Genomic DNA, 24,030 nt, shown 5'->3' with positions numbered 1-24,030 from the left:
ATCTGACCATATGAAGTACTTGTCCTCCAGTGCTTTCAAACAAAGTTTCATTCTGGGCTCTCGTTCCTATTTGTGAATCACACAGTGGTCTTGTCTCACTTTGCAGAAATGCACTACAGTCTAAATAAATCTGGACCAGTCTCCAACAGTAGTATATATGAAGTATTCCACAAAGAGACTTAAGGGGCTGATCATCTGTACTAACTCACAATTTGCATGCAGATCTAGGGAAAGAGTCAGTTTGTCCTGGAAATATTCTGCAAATGCAGAATTGTGGAAAGCTTTATGCTATCCTGCAATTATTGGTGCCAGCCTGGTGTGTTGCAAGCAGATGTGGCATCCTGAGACAATTTAAGTGGCTGAATACAAACACATTCTTAAGCACAAAGTCTTTGCTGGCTCATAACCATCGTTTCTCCCACCCAAATGTTCTATATTTGTGCTCCATGAAAAGAGTTTGGGACAAGCAGCCTTCCCGAACATTTCCGTAACAGGGTAACAGTCTCAGGGCTTTCCTACTTGTTAAAGGGTTAATTTTCATTTAGCAATGGTGAAAATCTCGAGTCTTTAAAGTGCTGTTTGACCCATTATTTTTTTCTTCCTTCCAGAATTAACTCAATCCTATCTGACAGTAGGAATCTGGAAGGTTTAATGAAGCGGTGACGGGCTAGGGGGATCTCAGTACAAAACCTCAGTTCAGCCAATCATGGAACAGATTACCCTATGCCTGAGTGCATCATTATGACATCACTCCGGCTCCTCAGTCAACCGGCACTGTTATTACCATTTCTAGGCAATCCCTGGCTGGATTATTCATTGGTTCTCTCTTTAAAGTTGATTCTGATTTTAATGAGCATCTGATATGTCTTTAGAAGTGTCACTCCTCATAGCGATCAGGCCAATCACACGGTGTGATTTTATTTCCTTTTAGTAAGGCCCGAAGCATCTGGAAACATAATTCAGACTGGCATGTTCACACAGAGCATGGCTCCTGCTAATCCAGAATGACTTCCTGCTTATTTTAGAGTTGTTTTTGTTGATCTCAAGTGTTTTAGGAATAGCTTTGCCGGTCAATTCATATAATCATTTCTGAGGTCAAAGAATTACAATAAAGTTCTCTTTTTCTTTAATATTCATATAATAAAAATTGCCTTGCAAAAATGATACTGTGTGGTCATAACTCATGGCAAAAGGTTAACAGATGTATTGTGGCACAAACCTTTGTGGACCTCATTTTGAACATTTTACAGTTTCCTGTGATAACATGTATGCTTTATACAGTTTTACTTTATAGCATCATTGTCACTCAAATATTACAGGTGAAACAATTTGAACAATCTATTCCATAAACCTTAAATATTACTATCCAGTGTAGGCTTGCCAAACTCCAGGTGGGGCCTGGAGATTCACTGGAATTATAACTGATCTCCAGACTGCAGACATTAGTTCCTCTGGAGAAACTGCCTGCTTTGGAGGGTAGACTCTATTGCATTATATCTCACTTAGGTTGCTCCCCTCCTCAAACCCTGCCCTCCCCTGGCTGCACCCCCAAGTTTCCAGGAATTCCCCAATCCAGAGTTGACAGTCTTAATCCTTGCTGTGGTGTTCAGCTCAGCTATAGTAATGATGGCCCTGACTGGCCAAAAGATGGGATGGAAATGTTGAAAATAAATAAATATATTGGGTAACAGGAGCACTGTAAAATCAATTACACCAGATGTCAGCAGAAGTGTTGAGTAAAATCACGGGTTCTTTAAAGCAATATGGTGTTCTGTCTCAGATTCTCAAGCAAATGGGGATCATTTTTACAGACTTGATCTTGATAGTACTTTTAAAAGCAAACCTTTAGCTAACAGTGGCAAGAGTAACAATTGCGTTCAACTGGAAAGCAAAAGTCAACCTTCAATTGAGGAATGGCTGGGAAAATTAGCAGAATATGTAGTGATGACCAAATTGACAAATATAGTGAACAGAAGGCCGATGGAAGAATTTCAGAACTGGAAGATGTATTTTGATTACGTAACAAAATAATTTGCATGTAAACAGACAAAACGTTATAATACAAATAATAGTAGCTAATTCTTCTTACTTACTTCACATAGATCTTAATTATTATTAGAGATTATGCTGATTACATAGGTTGTTATGTATAGATACAATATTAGACAGTTGATTTGATATGAAGAAATATCTGCCTTTAATGATTGCACAGAAATATTGATTATTAGGCTCTGCGCGGAGTATTAATATTTCAAGGTAACACAATCTTCAAAAAGGTAAATAGTTTCGATTAAAGGTAGGATATAGAATAAATGTTTATATATCAAAAGAATTGTATCAGATGATATAGAATGTACTAGGACCGCTCTATTGGTTCTTTTGTTTTTGGATCTTGCTGTAGACATTGACTATGAGGAGTGTATGATGTATGTGAATTGTATGTGCTTTATTAAAATAATAAAAAAAATTTTTTTTAAAAAGCAAGCCTTTAGAAGCAAAGGACCTTAACAGTATTTACTGGCCCTTAAAATTTTTAACTTATAAGAACACAATGATATACTTGATTCTGGCATTTCCACTTCTGCAGCATGTACTCTCTTAATTGGTAAGCCATCTGTTTTAATAGTCTTAATAATTTAGGTGATTTTTTTATGGGTTTAGCTGTTTTATTGCTTTGCATATATTGTGATTTTTAGTGGTGTTACTTGCCCTGAGCCCGGCCTTGGAACTGCAGCAGATACAGTATTTCACATCCATAGAGACAAGCTAGAGCAGTCAAAATCCTTGCATTTACCCACAAATGTAAGGACTGGAGTCTTGCCTTCCTTCACACCTGATCCCCTCAGCATGGTGTAGTGATTAATCAAACCGGCTTACAATCACCTTCCCTTCCCCTCCCCACAAGAGACACCCTGTGAGGTAGGTGAGGCTGAGAGAGCTCTAAGAGAACTGTGACTAGCCCAAGGTTCACCCAGCTGGCTTCATGTGGAGGAGTGGGGAAACCAACCTGGTTCACCAGATTAGCATCTGCCGCTCATGTGGAGGAGTGGGGAATCAAACCCGGTTCTCCAGATTAGAGTCCACCGCTCCAAACCACAGCTCTTAACCACTACACCATACTGGCTCTCAGCGTAGTGTGTAACTTTGCTTAGTATGACACTGAAATTGTATTACATTCAGTGTTGTACCCAACCCACCCATCTCTCAACAACTCAAGCATTAATATATTGTCGAAGGCTTTCATGGTCAGAGTTCATTGGTTCTTGTAGGTTATCCGGGCTGTGTAACCGTGGTCTTGGTATTTTCTTTCCTACTTTCTTGCCTTTCAAGCATTAATAGTTTCAGTGTTACTTTTCTATTCTTACTTAGGTCAACTTAGTATATATCCTTACCACGTAGAAAGTAACATTTTGTGTGTGATGTTGCTCAGCTCCACGCGTAAAACACATGCCGACAGCGCATCATGTGTCTGGTGATCTGTACTAATGCATTAAAGTGAAACATGCTAGTGACAGGGGAAGCAGCAGGGTGCCCTGTCTAAAAAACACCACATCAACTCTGGATGCCTGCAGAATGGGCTGTAATGCCACCTCTTCTAACTTGTACCTCTTACATTTTAACACGAATAGAGTTTCTTGCCCTCCACACTGTATCATGCCTTTTAGTTTCTGCCACAGTTCTTCATAGAAAAAGCTGCAAAACAAAACACCCTACAGGATGATGGCCGGGCCACGTTGATAAGCCAGCCCCCCATAACAGCTAAATTACAAGGCTGGATTGTAATGATCCAGAGTCATTTAATTAGCAGATGGGAAAATGATCCGGCCCTCTATTAAAAGCAAAGCTGTGCATCTCGCAGACACTCCTGAGATCCCAGAAAGTTCTTGGGTTCTTCTGCAACAGCAAATGTGCTTCCTTTATTTTGCAGAGTTCTTCAGGGAGCATTAAGGATTAGTGAGGGGGATTAGTGGGACTTTGTTAAGAAGAGATTGCATAAAAAGTAATCGTCTCCTTGCTCTTAAAGGGAGAGAGCATCCCAGGAGAATGGCTTTTGTGTTCAGCCAGTTGAACTGGTCAGTTCTCCAGTCCGAGATCGGAACACCTAAGTGTCAATCACAGTGTGTCTGCATAGGACTTTTGCCAGAGATTGGACGTGCTGCTTACTCCGCAATGCTACCATGACGGGAGATTAGGATCAGCCTGGTATAGTGGTTAAGAGAGGTGGACTCTAATCTGGAGAGCTGGTTTTGATTCCCTGCTACTCCATATGAAGCCTGCTGGGTGACCTTGGGCCAGTCACAATTCTCTCCAAACTCTCTCAGCCTCACAAGGTGCCTGTTGCGGGGAGGGGGCAAGGGAAGGTGATTATAAGGTGATTAAGGTAGAGAAAAGCAGGGTCTAAAAACCAATTCTGCTGCTGCTTCTTTATCGGTGTGTGCACGGCATACAGAGATGACAACTGATGCAGCCCAGGCCGTGCTATCCGTATGAACCAGGATGAGCTCTCTGCATGGAGTCCTCTCATGCCACATTGCAAGCCCTTTGATTTAGAGTTAAGATATTGAACTAGGAAATGGAGAATTGCACCTCATAAACACTGAGGTGATTCTTAGGTAACTTTCTGGGCTAAATAAAAAAGTATTAAGATGAGAAGGGAACGAGTTCGGGCATCTAAAGATGTTTGTGTTCTTCATGAGCACTCATCACTCCCATCTCAGCTGTGTGATGCATCACCCCCCCCCCCAATAAAGGACACTGTCAGCACTGTCAGGAAGACAAGACTGTGTGAGCTGAAGGGAGTGCTTAACATAAAACACTGGGAAAGGGAAATACAGAACTTGGCTCAAGCCAATTTGCTACTTAAACGGAACACTCAGAATTTGAGTTCCTGCAATTGTTAAGAATCCCAGCATCTTGCCTATAACTCAATTTACCAACAGTTGCTTTTAACCAAATGCCTCCTTCCAAAGTGACCATAAATTTATAGGCCACTTTACTAGCAAGCAGTGTGTGGCCTTTCCATTGCATCTGAGCTTCCCGGGTGGGAGGGGGCTACTGAAGTGTGCGGCAGGGCATAAATATAAATATCAGCAGCACTTGGGAAAATCTATTGGGAAGAATGCAACAGAGCCACATGAAGTGGACTTCAGTATTTGAGAAAGGAAAAGATAGAATAATATGTCTGATCTTTCTGAAAGAGGAATCTATAGTTTCTTTATCTCTCAAAAAGCCACTTGCATCTTTCGGGGGGTAGGGATTAAATTAGGGGAAAGATGCAACAGTCAAGGATTAAACACCCACCTCCCTGTGACACTTCCCTACTGGAGACTGTTATAAGTTTTTTTAAAATGTGGGAGATCCTAATCATGAATTGCCTGAATCATGTCTAGTTTTATCTTCCTTCCTTCCTTCCTTCCTTCCTTCCTTCCTTCCTTCCTTCCTTCCTTCCTTCCTTCCTTCCTTCCTTCCTTCCTTCCTTCCTTCCTTCCTTCCTTCCTGGTGTAGTGGTTAAGAGCAGTGGTTTGGAGCGGTGGATTCTGATCTGGAGAACCGGGTTTGATTCCCCACTCCTCCCCATGAGCGGCGGAGGTTTCCCCATTCCTACACATGAAGCCAGCTGGGTGACCTTGGGCTAGTCACACTCTCTCAGCCCCACCTACCTCACAGGGTGTCTGTTGTGGGGAGGTGAAGGTAAGGTGATTGTAAGCCAGTTTGAGTCTCCCTTAAGTGGTAGAGAAAGTCGGCATATAAAAATCAACTCTTCTTCTACTAGACATTGGCTACTTTAGATTTTTTGGGATCATATATTGCCTACCTGCAGTTTTCCAGTGGCCAGTGTTTCCTTTTTTTTTTAAAAAAATGCTTCTCTAACCTTTCATTTGACCCTGCCTTTTAAGAAGAATTTACCCACCTGTGTTCTCAGTTTCATTCTATATTCTGAAAAAAAAAGTGAAAACACGCGCGCACACACACAGACAACCATCCAGCACCCTATGCAAATTATATATATTTATGCAAAACGTAATCAAATAGTGATGTGGTTGGTGCAGAATTGTTAAGTCCACGGTCAGGCTCCTGCTTTGCAAGGCACAGATTTCAAGGATTCAAATCCCTTAATGCAAGGCTGGACGCTCAAACAGGCAGCGTGGCACTCCCCGCTTGTGCTAAAATCACTTCCTATTTAGCATGTTAGTTTCAAAAGACAAATATAGAAACGTCCTGCAGCATGGGAGCTCCTTTCCCTCGGTGTGTTCAGCTGGCTTTACATACTTGTCGAGACCTTGCTCCCATTTGCTCGCAGCAAAGGAGAGAGAGATTTCCAGGCAGGCAGTTCAATGGTTTAAGATGTTCCTGGCAGCATCACAATCTTTTATCATCTGTAAATAATTCTGGTTTCCTTATGGAGAACTCCCCAGCAAGACCATGGCGAGATCCCCTGCTTGAGGCTGGCTCCCACCCAGCTTTGAGTGGTTGGCCTTGTGCTCTGATGCACATCTGACTCATGTCGTGTTTTTCCCAGAGTTGCAGCGTTGGGGGTTTCACCTCAGCCAGGATCCAAATGGGGGAGAGATTTCCTGCACCCAGAAAGCTTAGTCAGGAGGGATACTCTCAAGGAAATACTGCTTTTCTCTCTTATCAGCACCAAGTGAATGTCAGGAACTGCTTAGGAAGTCGCTTGGGATACACTCAGCAATTACAGTAATCCAGGCTATTAGCTCTTGCAGGCACAACCACACAGATTTCTAGGTATCCCTGATCACTGGCCATTTATGCATGGCTGTTTCCTCATGGTCACCCCACTGACTACTTCAGGGCTTTGCTTTGATTATGCATGCATTTTCCAACCGTCAGAGGTTGCCTTGCTCTCCCTGCGTGTTTCGCCTGCATTTTCTGGATGTGTGTTTAGTTGGGTTGCCAGGTCCTGCTTCGCCACCGGCGGGAGGTTTTTGGGGTGGAGCCTGAGGAGGGCAGGGTTCGGGGGGAGGGACTTCAATGCCATAGAGTCCAATTGCCAAAGTGGCCATTTTCTCCAGGTGAACTGATCTCTGTCGGCTGGAGATCAGTTGTAATAGCAGGAGGTTGGCTACCCTAGGGGTGACTGCAAGGAAACAGCCATGCATAAATGGCCACAGTGTAACAGACGACCCCTCTCCCCACTAAGCAGATAGCCCTCAGTGTGACATGGGTGCTCTGCTGAACAGAGCCCAGTTGCATGGAGGCCTACTTTGCATGATCTCGCTTGCAAACCAGGCCTCTATGTAATCAGGTGTTTAGGTGCCCAGTTTCCACTGGAGCTGCCTGCATGGCAAAGGGGAAGAGCTTGTGCTGCTCCTGTACCACATGATTGCAGCATCACTCTGGAGTGAATGGATTTGCTGGGGCTTTATTAATTGTAGCCCTAGCAACCAGTATCATACATTTTCCAATGCAAAATGCAGTCCCTGGCGCTTAATAACATTCCCTGTGTAATATGCAGAAATGATCATGAATAGTAATCATTTGTATAGCTAAGTATACAAAGCCCTCTATAATTTTTATATGATTTATCATCATTTTCCATTTTTACTAAATTAATGGAGCTGAGAGGTAATGGCTTGCCCAAGGCCACCTAATACATTCACAGCACGGATGAGCTAGGAGATGAAGTCATGCCTCTCAGACCCAGCTCTATATCCACCCCGGCACCGTTATAGTAAAGATGTGGATTTTCCCGAGGGGAAAAAAAATGAACATGACCTCATACTGCAAATCCCACTTAAAGAAGGTGTTTGGAACACAGAGACCAGAAAGGGCCACATGTAGCTACCCAGGTTGTCGCAGAATAGGGGAAATGCTTTTGACCTCAATTACACAGAACTGGGAGGGTAGAAATGGAGCTGTGATATCCAAGAAGGCACCTGTAGAAGAACACGTGAAAGAGCGCACTAGATGAGCATGCTCGGGGAAGTGGGAGCATGTGGCTCCACCACAAGAAAGTCAGCTGCCAGTGTTGACATTTCCAGGATGCAATCCACAACATTTTCTGATTGAAGCCGATGTCTTTGATTTATAAATAGAAACTAGCAATGGCTGGATTTTTTAAAAGGAGTCTTTAGGTACCTTCAAGTCTAAAAGTTTTACTCTCTGGCTTTTATGGGTTTATGCCACAGCAAATTAACTAATCTTCAGGGTGCCATAATGCTCCTTTTGGTTTTTGAAGTTAAGGACTCACAGCTACACCTCTGGAATATATTACTAAGGACTGGGCTTCTTTCACCATGTGCTACAAGCATCCCCCAGAGCCTTCCAGAATCCCAACAAATCCTGAGCTTATTTTTTGTCCTGTAGTGTTTCTATAAAGCAGTGGCACACTCCTAGGGAGGTTAGCCCCTGCTATTTCCCATGGTGAATTTGTTAAGCAACTAACGGTGTTTTTCAGTGGAAAATCAATTGGTTCAAAGTGTTTTAAACCACTGTGTGTGTGTGTGTGTGTGTGTAAAGTGCCGTCAAGTCACAGCCGACTTATGGCGACCCCTTTTTGGGGTTTTCATGGCAAGAGACTAACAGAGGTGGTTTGCCAGTGTCTTCCTCTGCACAGCAACTCTGGTATTCCTTGGTGGTCTCCCATCCAAATACTAACCAGGGCTGACCCTGCTTAGCTTCTGAGATCTGACGAGATCAGGCAAGCCTGGGCCATCCAGTTCAGGGTGCTATAAACCACTACAGATGCATAAAAACATAAGTAAGAAATATTAAATGTCTGATTTTATCTTCAAGTATATTAATGTAGGTAAGACTTTGAAAGTCTTTAATTTTTTGACAAATATAACAAGAAAGTACAGATTAAAAGAGGTGACAGCATATCATTAAATGTAACCAGATAGCAAACTTAGATTTAAATGAGGCACACTTGATTTTATGTTTTGTAATGTGTTTTATGAATGTTGTTGTTATTGTATGTTATGCAATGTACTTAAAAAAAACACTTTACTTTAAAAAAGTCAATTGGTTAATCCCCCCCCCCAAAAAAAAACAACAGTCAAAGAATGCCTTGCACAGGGATTTCCAATTGTTTTTAAAAGATACACAAGATACAGAGAAAGTTTATGCATGGAGGCTTTCAAGTGGTATTAGATGTACATTTGAATTTAAGAATGTGACATATCTGACTTTTAGCAGTCAGTATTTGACACTATTGAGAGCTGACATAGCAATGGATGTCAATACTTGATAGTATCAAACATTCGGTAATCAACATTTGACTAGACGTATTTGACAGCCAACCTGCAGTAATTATTAGTATGGATAGACTCTGACAGCTGACGTGGCTAAATGGATAAAGATGTAATAAAATTTCATAAAATTCAAGTTTTGCTCTGAATTTTTTGTTCAGAAATCTTACGGTTTAATTTCAAATTCAAATCCAACTTTCAAAAAAACTGCAAAATACTGTATCAGCTTTAAGGCCATGTGTTCTCTCTGACGAGATGCAGAATAATAGCTTGGGAATTTCATGGAAGAGGATGCTTCATTTCCCCAAGGTTCTGCTCATCTTGTTCGGTGTAAAGCCCCACTGAAGCAAGAGTGTGGGAACAGCTATTCACTCTGGACAGATGCCTCTGTAAAAAATGTTTTGCCAGGGATAACTGCAGTGCTTAGTTTTGTGCTGAGCAATTTGTCCTTGGACTGCTAATGAATTTGCAGTGATTATGCTGAAAATCTGGGGATTTCACTAGCCTTGAACTGCTTCATGAATCTTTGATGGGCACAAGACAAACCCACTGAATGTTGGTGGTCTGTGCTGTGGCCTCAGCAATATGGCCAGGTAACATCCTCATTTCTTCCCATTCTTGCTCAAGGGTCCAAGTCAAAACATAACAGGCTGGAGCCTGAATCTGCCTCTTCTTCATTTTCTTTCTATCCTCTACTGTAGGCCCCACGCTACTTCTTTTCTAGGGTGATTGTTAAGGGCCTCAGATATTGTTGCATGAGTCTTACTGTGTGCACATGCAAGCTAGCTTATTAAGCAGGGAAGACAGGTCTGATGGCTTATGACACGTGTGCACACTGCTCTATTACTTCTAGACCAAGTTGCCACAGTGCAAACTTTACAGAACTGGCAGAGCAGTGGCAAAAATGGTAGAAGCAGCCAGTCATATACCCATTAGGTACCATTTCAGATCTTCTCGTAGGGTTGCCAACCTCCAGGTACTAGCTGGAGATTTCCTGCTATTACAACTGATCTCCATCCGACAGAGATCAGTTCACCTGGAGAAAATGGCTGCTTTGGCAATTGGACTCTATGGCATTGAAGTTCCTCCCCTCCCCAAATCCTGCCCTCCTCAGGCTCTGCCCCCAAAACCTCCCGCCGGTGGCGAAGAGAGACCTGGCAACCCTACCTTCTCTCTAGAACGTATGGCAGGGATCCCAAGGCCCACAAAACCTGGTGTGTGTGTGTGTGTTTGTGTGTGTGTGGACAAAAAAGATTTGCAAATACATGTTATTAGTGAGACACTAACTCTCAGATGAAGTCCCAAAATAGATTTGTGGAATTTTTGCTAAATGGTACAAGACCATCTGATAGCTTCCTTAAGTCTGAGTGCTGTTAGATGCAGCTTGCAGAATACTCTGATCTGGATGGCATTTATGTCAGCTAACAGAATTACCTGATGCTTCTCTGAGCTGCCCTCAGTTCTGCATGGGAACCACAACAGACAGAGAGGCTCTTGGTTACAGAAGGACTCATTCATTCTCTCTTGCAGCCCCTGGTATTAGATGTGTGTCATCATTGGTGTGATGAAAATAACTGCTGCCCCATAATGCCTGGAGTCAAACAAAAATAGACACAATAAAAATAAAGTAATATGAATCCTATTTTGTGTATGGTAATTGAGAATCATGGCTCTATTAACACATCGGTGTCCAGATCATATTATTAGCAGTGTATTTAATGGCAGGGCAAATTGGCGGCATCACAACTTGATCAGATGTAGTTGTTTCAACGCTACCTGCTCTACAACCAGAAATATTTTCAAACTGTTTTTTCCCTTCTTAATAAATCAGTGAGCAGGTCCAGAGGAAAATAACTCAGGAAAATGAGCACATCTACTCACAGCTTTTTACAGGCAATATTCTAGGCGTTTAATTTATTAAGAAATGAAGGAAACCCTCCTGATTAGCTGACTTCAAAAGGACTGGCAGTTGCTGACGTAGCTCATGAAGAGGAAGATGAGGTTGTAAATGAGCAGTATTCAGATGTAGCTCCCATGGTGGGGCATTAGTCATATATTTGGCTGCTTAGTTGTCCGTGTCCCCAGAAAATGAGAAAAATTGGCACACACAAAGTAATAATGATACTTTCCATTGGCAAAAATGTGCAAAACTGTTTTCACAGTGCTTTTGTTTGCTTCCACTGCTAGTCCGTTAAAAGCTCTGCACATTGTTTTGTTGTAGGTGACCCCTCCTCCTTATTTTCCAGGTTAGAGATAAAATATAGATTTCCCCCTTTCTGATGAAGGGAACTTTGACTCTCGAAAGCTTATCCCTTGAAAATCTTGTAGGTCTCTAAGTTGCTACTGGACTCAAACCTAGCTTTCCCCTTTCCCAGCAGTCATTAAAAGTAAATTTGTTAAATGTGACCTGCAGAATCATTTTTTGCAGATCATGCCAGAGTGGAGGCAAGTTTGAGCATGCACCAGATCAGACCCAGGGGATTCCTGAGTTAGAAGGGGCTTGCCGCACTGGCATAATTTACCAGGCATAAATTATCCCCCAACAGTGTGCATCCAGCTTCTTTCATATATAAGTTTTAGATCAAAGCAAGCACGTGCACATCACTCTGCTCACAAGGAGAATATAGCAGAGGAGCATTTATATGTATATAATCCAACACTGCTCACTTGTTTCTGTGGCAATCTAAAACTCTGAGATTGGTTCAAAGAATGAGTGGGTACCTGAGGCCTCAATCACTCATTATTATTATTATTATTGTTGTTAATATTAATAATAATAATACTTCCCAACCCCTAGTCCATTGGTTTTCAATTGATGTACCATAACCCCAAACTGGGTCACAATCCAGTCTGACATGGCTTGTGCAGTAATGCTTAAAAAGTGAAATCTCTGCAGGCAGCACTCAGTCCCAGAGAGGAGCATCAGCATCCTCTGCAGCACCACAGGGGCAATCACAGGGATCGTGTGATCCTTGTGCAAATGCCACATAATATTAAAATGGAGAGGATATGGCTTAGTCACAGAGCACATGCTTTGCATGCAGAAGGTCCCAAGTTCAGTTTATGGCATCTAGTTAAAGGATCTCAGGTAAGAGGTTTTGAAAAGACCTTTCTGGCTGAAACTGTAGAGCGGGTGCTTTGGGTGGTAGACTATGGCATTATACCCCATTCAGGTTCCTCCCCTCCTCAAACCCCATCTTCCCTAGACTCCACTCCCAAATCGCCAGGAATTTCCCAACTCGAAATTGGCAAGCCTCACCTTAACAAAATGTTGAGCTCACAATCCAAGCTGGAAACTTTCAAAATTTGCAGGCATGATCAGGACATGTTGTGCTAGAATCTAGATGCATGTTGGAATGCTCGCAAGGTGGGTCATCATGTCAAACAGTGCAACAAAATGGCTTCCCATATCAAGGAATGGGTCCTTCCTTTTCACACTGAGAAGACAGCAAAACATCTTCCTAGCGTGCTGCACAGTCATGCATCTCTGGGCAGCACAGGTCTTCACAACAAACCTTTTGCATAGTGGTAGGCTTCTCTGTCAGGCTCTCTTCCCACCTTCCTCACCAAGTCTACTAATTCAGGGAGATTTAGCTACCTCACTGGGTACTAATGATCTTATGACCTACTGAGCTAGTACAGAGTCTTCCTGAATGGCCTTGAAAGGCTCTTTAGCAGCGTCACGCAGGAAGCCTTCATCCATCTTCTCAACAGGAGAATGGAAAGGCAACAGACATGGTCAACAAGGGGAGGCAGTCTGTCAGCAGTGGCAAAGGCCCGGGAAATATGTGTGTGAAATGGCCAAGGCTGCATTTGCTCTGGCGTGGCAAAGCATGACATCCCGATGAGAACATCTCAACTGCAAGGCTAGGCTGGTCAAAATTTCCATTTCCAGGTAAACAAATTAGGTAAGTTGCTCTCATTTCCTCCATGGACAAATGGTCCATTGAATATCTATGATCCCTACAGGTGCGCAGTGTACTCTGCAGGCATTGGCCATACTCATGGACAAGCAGTGCTTTATCATCCGCCTATATGTTTAGGGTTTTATTTCATGACTCTTCCATAAAATTCTTCCCTTCTCTTATCCTTGTTCTAAGAACGTCCCTACAGCAATAAAACAGCCAGCAACTAAAAGAACTGTTCTGCTTGTAAGCCAGGTGCTTAAAAACATGTCTACCCTGGCAAAAACAAAAACAAACAACAGCGTATAAGGAGAGTCACTTGTGTACGGGTTGCCCCCATTTAAACCACTTAGCTCTGGACAAGAAATTTATTAGATCAGTTCTTTTGCTGAAAGTATAGAGTCCATGTACTAGGATTGCTTGGGGTGTGATGCAGGCAAGACTTTTCACATTTTGATAAGCAGAACCCAGGCATGCCATTTTACCCATAGCCATGCTGCCCTGCTGATATGTATAAATCCGTGCCTTAAAATCACGAGCTCTGGAAAACAGTCTAAGTGCCTAAGGGAACATTCACGCATACTGAATAATGCACTTTCAATCCAATTTCAATGCACTTTAACGATCATTTGCAAGTGGATTTTGCCGTTTCACACAGTAAAATCCGGCTGCAAAGTGCATTGAAAGTGGATTGAAAGTGCATTATTTGGCATGTGTGAAAGTGCCCTTAAATGTAAAGGTCCCCTGTGCAAGCTCCAGGTCATTCCTGACCCATGGGGTGACGTCACATCCCGACGTTTTCTAGGCAGTCTTTGTTTATGGGGTGGTTTGCCAGTGCCTTCCCCAGTCATCTTCCCTTTACCCCCAGCAAGCTGGGTACTCATTTTACCAACCTCGGAAGGATGGAAGGCTTCGTCAACCTTGAGTCGGCTACCTGAAACTGACTTCCGTTGGGATTGAACTCAGGTCGTGAGCAGAGCTTGGGACTGCAGTACTGCAGCTTACCACTCTGCGCCATGGGGTTCTCTGAAAGTGCTCTTAGTGATCCCCAAAGAAGACCTCTCTCTCTCTCTCTCTCCTTGGGTAGACAAGGTTCATGTTATAGAGGGAATTGGGAGATGTGCTTAATTTATCCAGAATCCAAGGACAGAAGTTTCAGCATTCGAGCTGAAGTGGAGCTGGCTGGCTAGAAAAAAGTATGGTTTGGATGCAAGCCGAAAGGCCCCCACAGTTATGAAACCTTCTTCTCTGAAGGTTGTTAAAAAAGAGACTGACAGTGCAATGTTACACACTACTAAGCTTCACTTAGAAGCGTCAATTGACTTAGAAGAGTGTAACTGCTTAGGGTTGCGCTGAAAATGTGTGCTGAGTATTTCTGTCATGTTTCCAGAACCATATTTTTCATCACATATCCCCTGGCATGTACACATTTCGGTGAGCTGCAGCTTGCCCTGCTCCTTTCAACATGTATGCAGTCGGGACTCTTACATGTCATAGAGTACCTATATGGGTACCCACTAATTTCTGTAAAGTGGTCCTGGATGAGAATCTTCTTGAGATGGTTCGAATCTAGAGGAGCTTAGCTCCTACACAGAGTGGAATTGGATTATTGATTTTATATGATAAATTTATATGAGGAATGAAGTGATATTCCTGTCAGGAAAATTAAAAGTCGAATTTGGGTGGTATATTAACATCTGCCAAATGCCTGCTGTATATCCTCCTGGATCCTCTGTTTCATCCCAAGTCTGTTGTGATCTCCTTGCAACCCTGTCTGGGCCTTTCGTTCTAAAATTATGTTTGGTTAGGCAGCAGAGGTGACCTTGGGCCAGTCAAGACTCTCAGTCTACCCTACCTCACAGATTTGTTGTGAGAGCAAAATGGAGGACAGGAAAACAATGTAAGCTGCTTTAGGTCTCCATCTCCATTGGGGAGCAAGGTGGGTCACTGAGATTCAAGGTGGGTATCACAGTGTAAAACAATGCAACAAAACAGCATGAGACATCCAACAAATAATGCAAGACGGCTATGCTTACAAAAACTAGAGACAATGCACAAAAAGTATCAGACATGATATATCATAATGCAAAAAAGAATGGAATTATAAAAGTAGAAAGTAATGCGGGAAGACTAAGGTAATACATAAAACAATAAAGAGTGGAATAGACTACAATCCTGTTTCCTTTATAAAAATATTCTCCACTCTATTATACTACAACCTTATTTCCTTTATAAAAATGCCCTTCTGAACAATTCTGTTTTACACAGGTTGCTATATTTTTCTGTCATTTAGAATGATAAAATACTGAAGATCTTTCTGTATAGTGTTTGGATCTCTTTTCCAGTCCTATGAGAGTCCTACTTTATGGGTTCCAAAGCTTTCAAGGTCAACACTGCCTGGTTGTGAGAAGGCTTGCTCTCACCTGGAACCACTGATCCTTCTGCAAAGCCAATAAATAAATGGATGCAATAAGAAGAGGATCCTACCCCAAAGAACATGCAATATAGCCAGAAAGGGTGCACTGCTTTTCCTTTTGCATGGATAATCGCAGCTCTACAGCTGTAGTTCACATGCGAACTATCAGAGGTCAACAGTCTGTTTCTTTAGTACTGAGGGAAAAATACAACTTAATCCTCTTTATTATCTGAGGAGTTTCTTCCATGTGATACAATACTGCTAAAGACATAGGTCTGCTGTTTTAAAGAACCCATGAACTGCGGTTCTGACATACTGTGTTGTGTCAGTCAACACAGCTCAGACAAGATCCAAAACACAGACACTCCTGTGTGCCAAGAAAAAGATAAAGAGCCATGAATGGAAATCAGGAACCAAAGTTAACAATCCTGCTCCAATGGCTGTTTCTAAAAGTAGGCTCTGAGTGGCACAATTAACTTATCTAGGCATAGTGAGAAGAATGTCACAAAACACCCACTAGTTAGTGTCTGAGACCCCTTCCTCAAGCTCTTCCCATTTTCGGTAATCACACCAGTATCTGCACGATGTTTCTTCCATGGCCAAAGCATGCAGTGGTTCAGTGTCGTGACAATCATACACACACACACACACTCCCTGTTAATAACAGGAGGCTGCATTTTTTATTAGCATTAAACATGGGACATGGTCAAAGAAGCAGAAAAAGGCCCGTCCTGGAATTCTGAGAGAGCCAAATGGCTGATCTTGCTTTTGTTGCATGCTACAGAGCTCTGTCCTTCTGAAAACATGCTCTCATTTCTAGTTAGGCAACCTGGGCAGCTGCTGTCCCTTGGCTTTAAGGGTTTCCCATGCAAATAAGCCATGTTTGCAAACTCATGGGAATTATCACTGCTTAGCCAATGACTTAGAAGCCCTGTAATCCCGGCATCTATGACACAGAAGCCCTTAATTGAGCTCTGCTGAGTAGGGTGAGTTCAGGCAAAGAGGTAACTGGAATTATAATGGACAATACTGAAGCGCTCCAACCAAGCAATGAAGAAGCAACAGATGAAATGAGAAGACTGACTGGTAAATAGGCTTGCCAATCTTCAGGTAATAGCTGGAGATCTCCTGCTATTACAACTGATCTCCAGCCGTTAGAGATCAGTTCCCCTGGAGAAAATGGCCGCTTTGGCCATTGGACTCTATGGCACTGAAGTCCCTCCCCTCCCCAAACCCCGGCCTCCATAGGCTCCGCCCTCAAAATCTCCAGGTATTTCCCAACCAGGAGTTGGCAACCCTACTGGTAGAGGGCCTAGGGTTGCTGCTTCTTCCTCTGCCTGAGCCTCCTGCAATCCTGCTCATTATGATGTATGAACCCTGGAAAAAGCTAGCATTCGTTGTGTATGCACATTAAATTTCCCAAACTAAGCTCAGATCTACCAGAGAGAAAGAACAAGATAACACAAGAGAGAGAGAGAGAGGGAGGGAGGGAGGGACTGTGAGAGAAGAAGCAGAGAAGGGGAGAGAGAGCTGTCATTGTGCACCCCTGTATGATTTTACATTGGCTGGGGTTTTATTACATTCTGGATGGTGTTTTTCTCCTTACGAGACATTTTAAATCTGCAAATGTTTTAGTACATTAGCATTATGCAAGTGAATACTAGCCACACTCTGGGCTGTAATTTTTGTACAGTTTTTTCTAGAAAATAGCAGTAGTAGCTTCTGTAGTCTTCTACTAATCTCATACCCTGCCCCTGTTGGTGCGTCTATTTCTGAGGTTTTACGATTCAACTCAAACATTCCATTATTTCTTCTGTGGTTTTTTTTTTTTTTTTTGTAAACCCAAAGCAATTTGGGCAAGGTAGTCTTAATGGAAGAGGGTAGACCTGGAGAGGTCATTCTTTAGCTCTGCATTCTCCCCCACCCCAGCTGCTTTTTTGCTCATTGGAGGGCAGATGGAGTGTGGGGAAGCTAAAGAGAACCTCTAACTTTCTTGTTCATTATGGGCAAAAAAGCAGGTTAAGAAATCAGAACTGAAATGGTTAAGCAGCCTATCTTTTATTTCTTCAGTTTAGACTTGCAGCCTCCTAAGGCTACATTCATTTAAAAATAAACAGAGGAAAGAATGGCACAATTCTGTGCAATGTGTCGTTTGAGCCTTAGAATGGAAGCCAGTGCTCCACAAAGCACATACTAATCTTCTCACAACATCTTATGTTTTGATGAACAAATATTTTGTGTCTGTCTTCTCACTCATTCTCCTGCTTCTCACTTTAGTTTCCTTCTTCCTGCCTCCTTGCCTGTTTCCCTTCCACTTTGCAATTCTACAGTTATTTCACAGATCACTCGCATTTTGCTGGAACCCCCCTCCACGAAACCTCACTGCACTCCAGTATCTGCTGGGCATACATTTGTTTGTGCCAACATGTAGAATTATTTAGACACCCTAATCTTTAAAAAGCAATTAAATGGATAAATTTGTGTACCTGGAATTGGCGCTAGTCTACCATAGAATTCTTGACCCCAGGCAGTTTCTGTGCAGTTCACATACAGTAACCCTGCAGAGGTATGTGTGAACTGTGCACGTGAGATTGATTCCCCATCACCACCGAGGGACAAGAGAATCCAAGAGTGCAATTCTGAGTGAATTGCAAATGCAATCCAGTAGTAATAATGTGTTTAAACAGAGAGGCTACTGGCACCCACTGGAAGTGACATGGATTCAGACAGCCCCCACCATGATATTTGACCTTTTAAGCTCTCTGGGCAGAACTCCTAATGAGTAACTCTGGCCGAGAGAGTTTGAAAAGAACTGTGACTAGCCCAAGGTCACCCAGCTGGCTTCCTGTGGAAGAGTGGGGAAACCAATCCAGTTCACCAGATTAGTGTCTGCCGCTCATGTGGAGGAGTAGGGGATCAAACCCAGTTCTCCAGATTAGAGTCCACCGCTCCAAACCACCGCTCTTAACCACCACACTTGCTCTCTTATGTACTTATGACCATTGTGAACAGAACTTATTTCCGGATTCTTCCATATAACTATAACAGATGCTGATGATCTTCAATAACTGACATACAGATCCTGTGCAATTAAAAGTGCACTATATCCACATCAAGAGTGAGCATATGTTGACTGGAGTCCTCCCCATGTGTTCTAAACACAGAGCATGCAACCACATGTCAGGGAAGAGCTGGGCAGAGCTTGTTTTGATGAAGAGCCTGGGGAAATTGACTTGATGCTTTGGAATTTGCAGTTCCTGAAACTATAAATTTTCATTGGTTCTCGTAGGTTATCCGGGCTGTGTAACCGTGGTCTTGGTATTTTCTTTCCTGACGTTTCGCCAGCAGCTGTGGTCACTGTCCTTCAGTGTTACTCCTCTGAAGATGCCGGCCACAGCTGCTGGCGAAACGTCAGGAAAGAAAATACCAAGACCACGGTTACACAGCCCGGATAACCTACGAGAACCAATGAACTCTGACCGTGAAAGCCTTCGACAATATTATAAATTTTCAGTTTCAGTCACTAGTCCCAGTGAGCTCACAAGTGCACTCTGCTGGCTGGAATGAGAACTGAGCTGCTCTTTTTCAGTGTTTTGGGTCATCTCCTGCTCTCAGACAATCCTTTTTTAAATTCATACAAGTCTGGATTATGCATGTCTATTTGCTAGAGTATAAAAGGAGGCATCCTAACTGGGAATACTGTAGCAAGCTATTCTTTTCATTCTTGCGCATTCTTGCTGGAGCTCTGCGTTTGTGTCCAACTATCCCAAGGTTTCCAACTTTGTACGGGACCAATGGTGCTGACTGGCAGGATACAAGCATCTTATTTTCTCTTACTCCAGAAGTTAGTGCTGAAAGCAGAATAAGTCAATGAATCTCATCAAGGCCATCCACAGAAATTCTTCTTGCAGAATGGGGAAGTCAAGGTGTATGGATTCCAACAACAGGGCACTGTCCTGACCTTTGATACTATTTACACCTCTGCCTCCAATCCCCTGAACCACTACGAAGGATTATGCAGAAAGAAAAAAACACACCACTTTTTTAAGAAGCTATCAGAAGGCCACAGGAAACAGGGCTGAATCTGTACAGTGTGTGGTTTGGTGCATTATTTTAGAACTGTGTGTGTGTGTGCGCGAAGTGCCGTCAAGTCGCAGCCGACATATGGAGACCCCTTTTGGGGTTTTCATGGCAAGAGACAGAGGTGGTTTGCCAGTGCCTTCCTCTGTAGCATAGGTTCTCAAACTAGGTGCTGTGAGCGTATGCCAGGGGTGCCGCGGCAATAATATTTAATTTTCACTAAGATTTAGCAATTTAGCAGTAGAATCAGTTTTTATAACATGGCAACACCATTATCTCCTTGTCTATATGCTACGTCTGCCACTCGTCATCCATTTTTGTGGTTGTGGGTCATTTGTTTCGAGTGGTACCGGGTTGTTGTTGTCGCAAAAAAAATAAAAGATACCAGTGGATTTGACGGTAAATTTGTATTCTTTTCTTTTAAGAGACTGATTATTTAGTGCAGTGGTTCCCAACCTTTTTCGAGTCACGACCCCCTTTTACAATTGCCAACTAACCTGCAACCCCCGCCACATTTGCATAAAGCCCCCTGTTCCTTTTTACCTCAGGCTCGCCTCCCCCATTTTTGGGGGGGGGCGAAGCAACAAGTGCCCCCTTCTCCTTTCCACCTCAGGCGCATCCCTCCACTGGGGACCCCGAAGAGGAGCAACAAGTGCCCCCTTTCTTTTTTACCTCAGGCTCGCCTCCCCCATTTGGGGTGGGGCGAAGAGACACAACAAGTGCCCCCTTTATCCTTTCCACCTGAGGCGCACCCCTCCATTTTGTGTGTGTGAGGGGCCCGAATAGAAGCAACAAGCGCCCCCCTTTCCTTTCCCCCTCAGGCTCGCCCCTCCATTTTGTGTGTGTGGGGCCCCCCGAAGAAAAGCAACAAGTGTGCCTCCCTGATTTTCCCTCAGGCACGCGCCCCCCATCCATTTCGCTGCTTTTCTTTTCCCGCGCAAAGTGGGTGAGCTCAGCTGGCCCTCCGGTCTCTGCAACCTCCTCCTCTTCCTGTCCCCGAAGGAGGAGGAGGAGAAGGAGGGAGGGCCGGAGCGGCGCTAGAACCGCCCGCCGCGACTGGCTCCGCTTCGCCCTTCCGAGGGGGGCTGACTCACCGGCAGGGAGAAGAGGCGGGCGAGGGGGCGAAGTCCCCGCCGGCCAGGGAAGCAGCGGCGCCCCCCACGCACCCCTCCGACTCCCGGCGCCGTTTCTGCCCGCTCTCTTGCTGCACACAGAAGTGCGGTGGCTATCAAGGGGAAAATTTTTAGCCAGACTGTTTGAACTAAAAGATGCACTGGTGGTCACATTTACAGAGGAGCCTTTTATCCAACAATTAACTGATGTCGATTGGCTGCTTAAATTGGGATACCTTTCCGACATCTTTGAAAAACTGAATGAAACCACCACTTCTCTTCAAGGGAAAGGAGGAGCACAATTAGAGAAAATAAAAGCCTTGTGGAAAATAATTACATTTTTTTAAAGCATGTGTTGAGAGCAGAGACATCTCCAACTTTCCTCGGTTGCAAGAATTTGTCAAAACAAATGAGATCAACCTTCAAACCAACTTCCTCAAAATTGTTATTGCCCACTTGCAAGGTTTGGAAAGAAGCATAGTTGATTATTTTCCCGATATTGACTCTGATGACATCTACAGCTGGATGATGAACCCGTTTCCCTGAGACCTGAAACATAAACCTACTGGAATGACAAATGAAATTTTTTAAAATCTGCTTGAGATCAGCGAAGACAGCAGTTTAAAACTGAAAAACCGTGAAGGAAGCCAAGAAGAGTTTTGGATGCAGGTGTATTCAGAAAACAATGCTGTTGGCAAGGCTGCAGTGAAAAGACTTGTGCTTTTACTTCAACTTATCTCTGTGAGTCTGCATTCTCAACGTACGCTTACATAAAAAACAGATACAGGAGCAAACTTTCTGGGTCAAGTGATTTGAGGGTAAAATTAACTAAACTTCCCATAAACATAAAGGAAATAATGAAAATTCATCCAAACAGTTTCATTCATCGCATTAAAGACAACTGAGCATTAAATTTGCACTGTTTTTTCTACTTTTCCTAAGTATTCAAACCGCTTTAAGAGTAGCTGTGCCGCAAAAATTTTTTAGCCCAACAAGGGTGCCACGGCGAAAAAAGTTTGAGAACTGCTGCTCTGTAGAACTAACCAACAGTATTATTTGTCCATTCAACAGTACATTAAAAAAGCCAAAAAACCAAAATGGGTTAGTCTTTGAGCTTGAATTAGAGTTTTGTCAGATCTCAGAAGCTAAGCATGGTTGGCCCTGGTTAGTATTTGGATGGGAGACCGCCAAGGAATACGAGGGTCACTATGCAGAGGCAGGCAATGGCAAACCACCTCTGAACATCTCTTGCCTACAGGGTCACCATAAGTCAGCTGTGTCTTGACAGCAAAAAAAATAATAATCGATATTTGTAGTATGTCCACATAATCTTGCTGCTGGAGGAGAAACAGCAACATTTTGAAGTGAGCTGCTGACTAAAGCTGGCCCTCCTTTAGAACAGAGATTCCAGACCTGGCATCCTGCTAGTGTTCTCTCATAGTAGGAATGGTCTGCAAGATCTCTGTCTGCTGACCAGTCTATATGCCACGGCTCTCCATACATTGACAAAAACATTCAGTTACATTTCAATACGTTTTGAATTTCAGGGAGGAAAGTACCTCCTTCTTGTCTTCCTCTGTGGCCTCTCTTGAATCTTTAAAGCCTGAAGTGAAAATTTGGGTTGCAGTGTCACATACACTCCATAGAAGGAGACATCAACCCTAGGTGGTAGGTGAATAGCCACCCCACTTCAACTGTCTTTAGTAGCTATTGATTTAGTCAATTTTTTCTTCTCACCATCCTTCTGAGCAGTGCAGGGTTGTTTTCTCTTCCTCATTTTAGCCTCCCAACTAGGGCTGTCGATTCAATTCATCCCAAACCGAAAAACAGCCGAATTTCCCCTGATTTGGCGGTTTTCAGTTTGGATGGAACTGAATTTTTAAAAAGGCAGGAAAACGACGAGCTGAATTTGGCGAGTTTGGGGCGCCCCGAATAAATTCAGCAAATTCGGGGGCTCAGAATCAGCAGCATAGCCATCAGTTAGTAAGCATCATTCTCCCGCGGCCAATGGTGGCCAATCTGGGTCTTCTCCAGGCCAATCAGTTGCGGTTGAGTGCGTGAGCCCAGCTGCTGCATGGCCCAGGGAGAGAAAGAGTTTGTGTGAGAGAGATATCCCCGTGTGTGTGGGGGGGTGCGTGTGCACATTTGTGCCTTTCTGCGGCTCCGGGGGGCATTTTTGGAGGTAGAGGTCCCAAAATTTCAGTGTAGCTTGAGGTGACCCTTCTTGCAAGAAACCCCAATTTTAGTGAAGATTGAGTCAGGGCCCCCCGAGATATGCGTTCCCCCCCATCCACCCACTGGAATGATTGCGAGCAGGCGCAATCCTGTGCATCTAGAGAGTGGCAAATCCAAGACAAAACCTCCCGTGCATAAATTGAATCGTATTGGATTACTCCTGAGGAGACATCCACAGTAAGACCCATTTTGGGGCTTTTCTCTTTTTTTAAATAAAATTTTTATTTTTCAAATTTATTCATAATTACATGTGTCCATTGACCAATTATATAATATAATGTTTTCTTATCATATCTAATATATATTTCTTTAACTTTAATATATATTTCTTTAACCCCTCTCCCCTCCTCTGTCTCTTTATTATCATTGTTACTCTCTTTGTATTTATTGTCTAATTCTTTATAGTAAATCACCCGCATCTACTTCGACGAATCTGAATTAGATCAAAATATATCCCTTAATATCACAATTAAATTCATATTTTGTCCATGCCTCCCATTCTGTCACAAATTCAATATCTGCTTTTTGATTTATTAATGCTGTAAGTTTTGCCATTTCAGCTAGTTCCATCATTTTTTCTATCCACTCAGTCTTATTTGGTGTCTCAGTCATTTTCCATCTCTTAGCGTATACCAATCAAGCAGCTGTAGTGGCATACATCAAAAACGATCTCTGAGTCACTATGGTATCCGATATTATACTTAACAGCATCATCTCCGATGTTTTGGGGATATTTTGTTGTAATATCAATCTTAATTCATTGTAAATCATATCCCAAAATTCTTTGCCTTCTCACATAGCCACCAAATATGATGAAAAAAACCCACTTCTTCTTGACATTTCCAACAATTTGGTGACATATTTCCATACATTTTGGCTAATTGCTTTGGTGTTAAATACCATCTATAGATCATTTTGTATATATTCTCTCTCAGTGATTGTGAACACATATGTTTCATATCTTTTGACCAGAGTCTTTCCCATTTATGCATATGGATATCATGTCCCAAGGTTTGTGCCCAAATTATCATCGTTGGTTTAACAAGATCTTGTTCCGTATACAAAGTCAA

At 43.0% G+C, this 24,030-nt stretch overlaps 1 protein-coding gene across 1 annotated transcript in view; it reads right to left on the bottom strand.

Moving 5' to 3' along the window:
- The window catches only part of PIK3R3 (phosphoinositide-3-kinase regulatory subunit 3), a 293,502-nt gene that overhangs the window by 112,515 nt on the left and 156,957 nt on the right, over nt 1–24,030 (bottom strand). The window lies entirely within an intron of this gene.

This window comes from Euleptes europaea, chromosome 2 (genome assembly GCF_029931775.1).
Source record: "Euleptes europaea isolate rEulEur1 chromosome 2, rEulEur1.hap1, whole genome shotgun sequence".
NCBI classification, from domain to species: domain Eukaryota; kingdom Metazoa; phylum Chordata; class Lepidosauria; order Squamata; family Sphaerodactylidae; genus Euleptes; species Euleptes europaea.
This window is presented reverse-complemented; position numbering and strand designations above follow the sequence as displayed.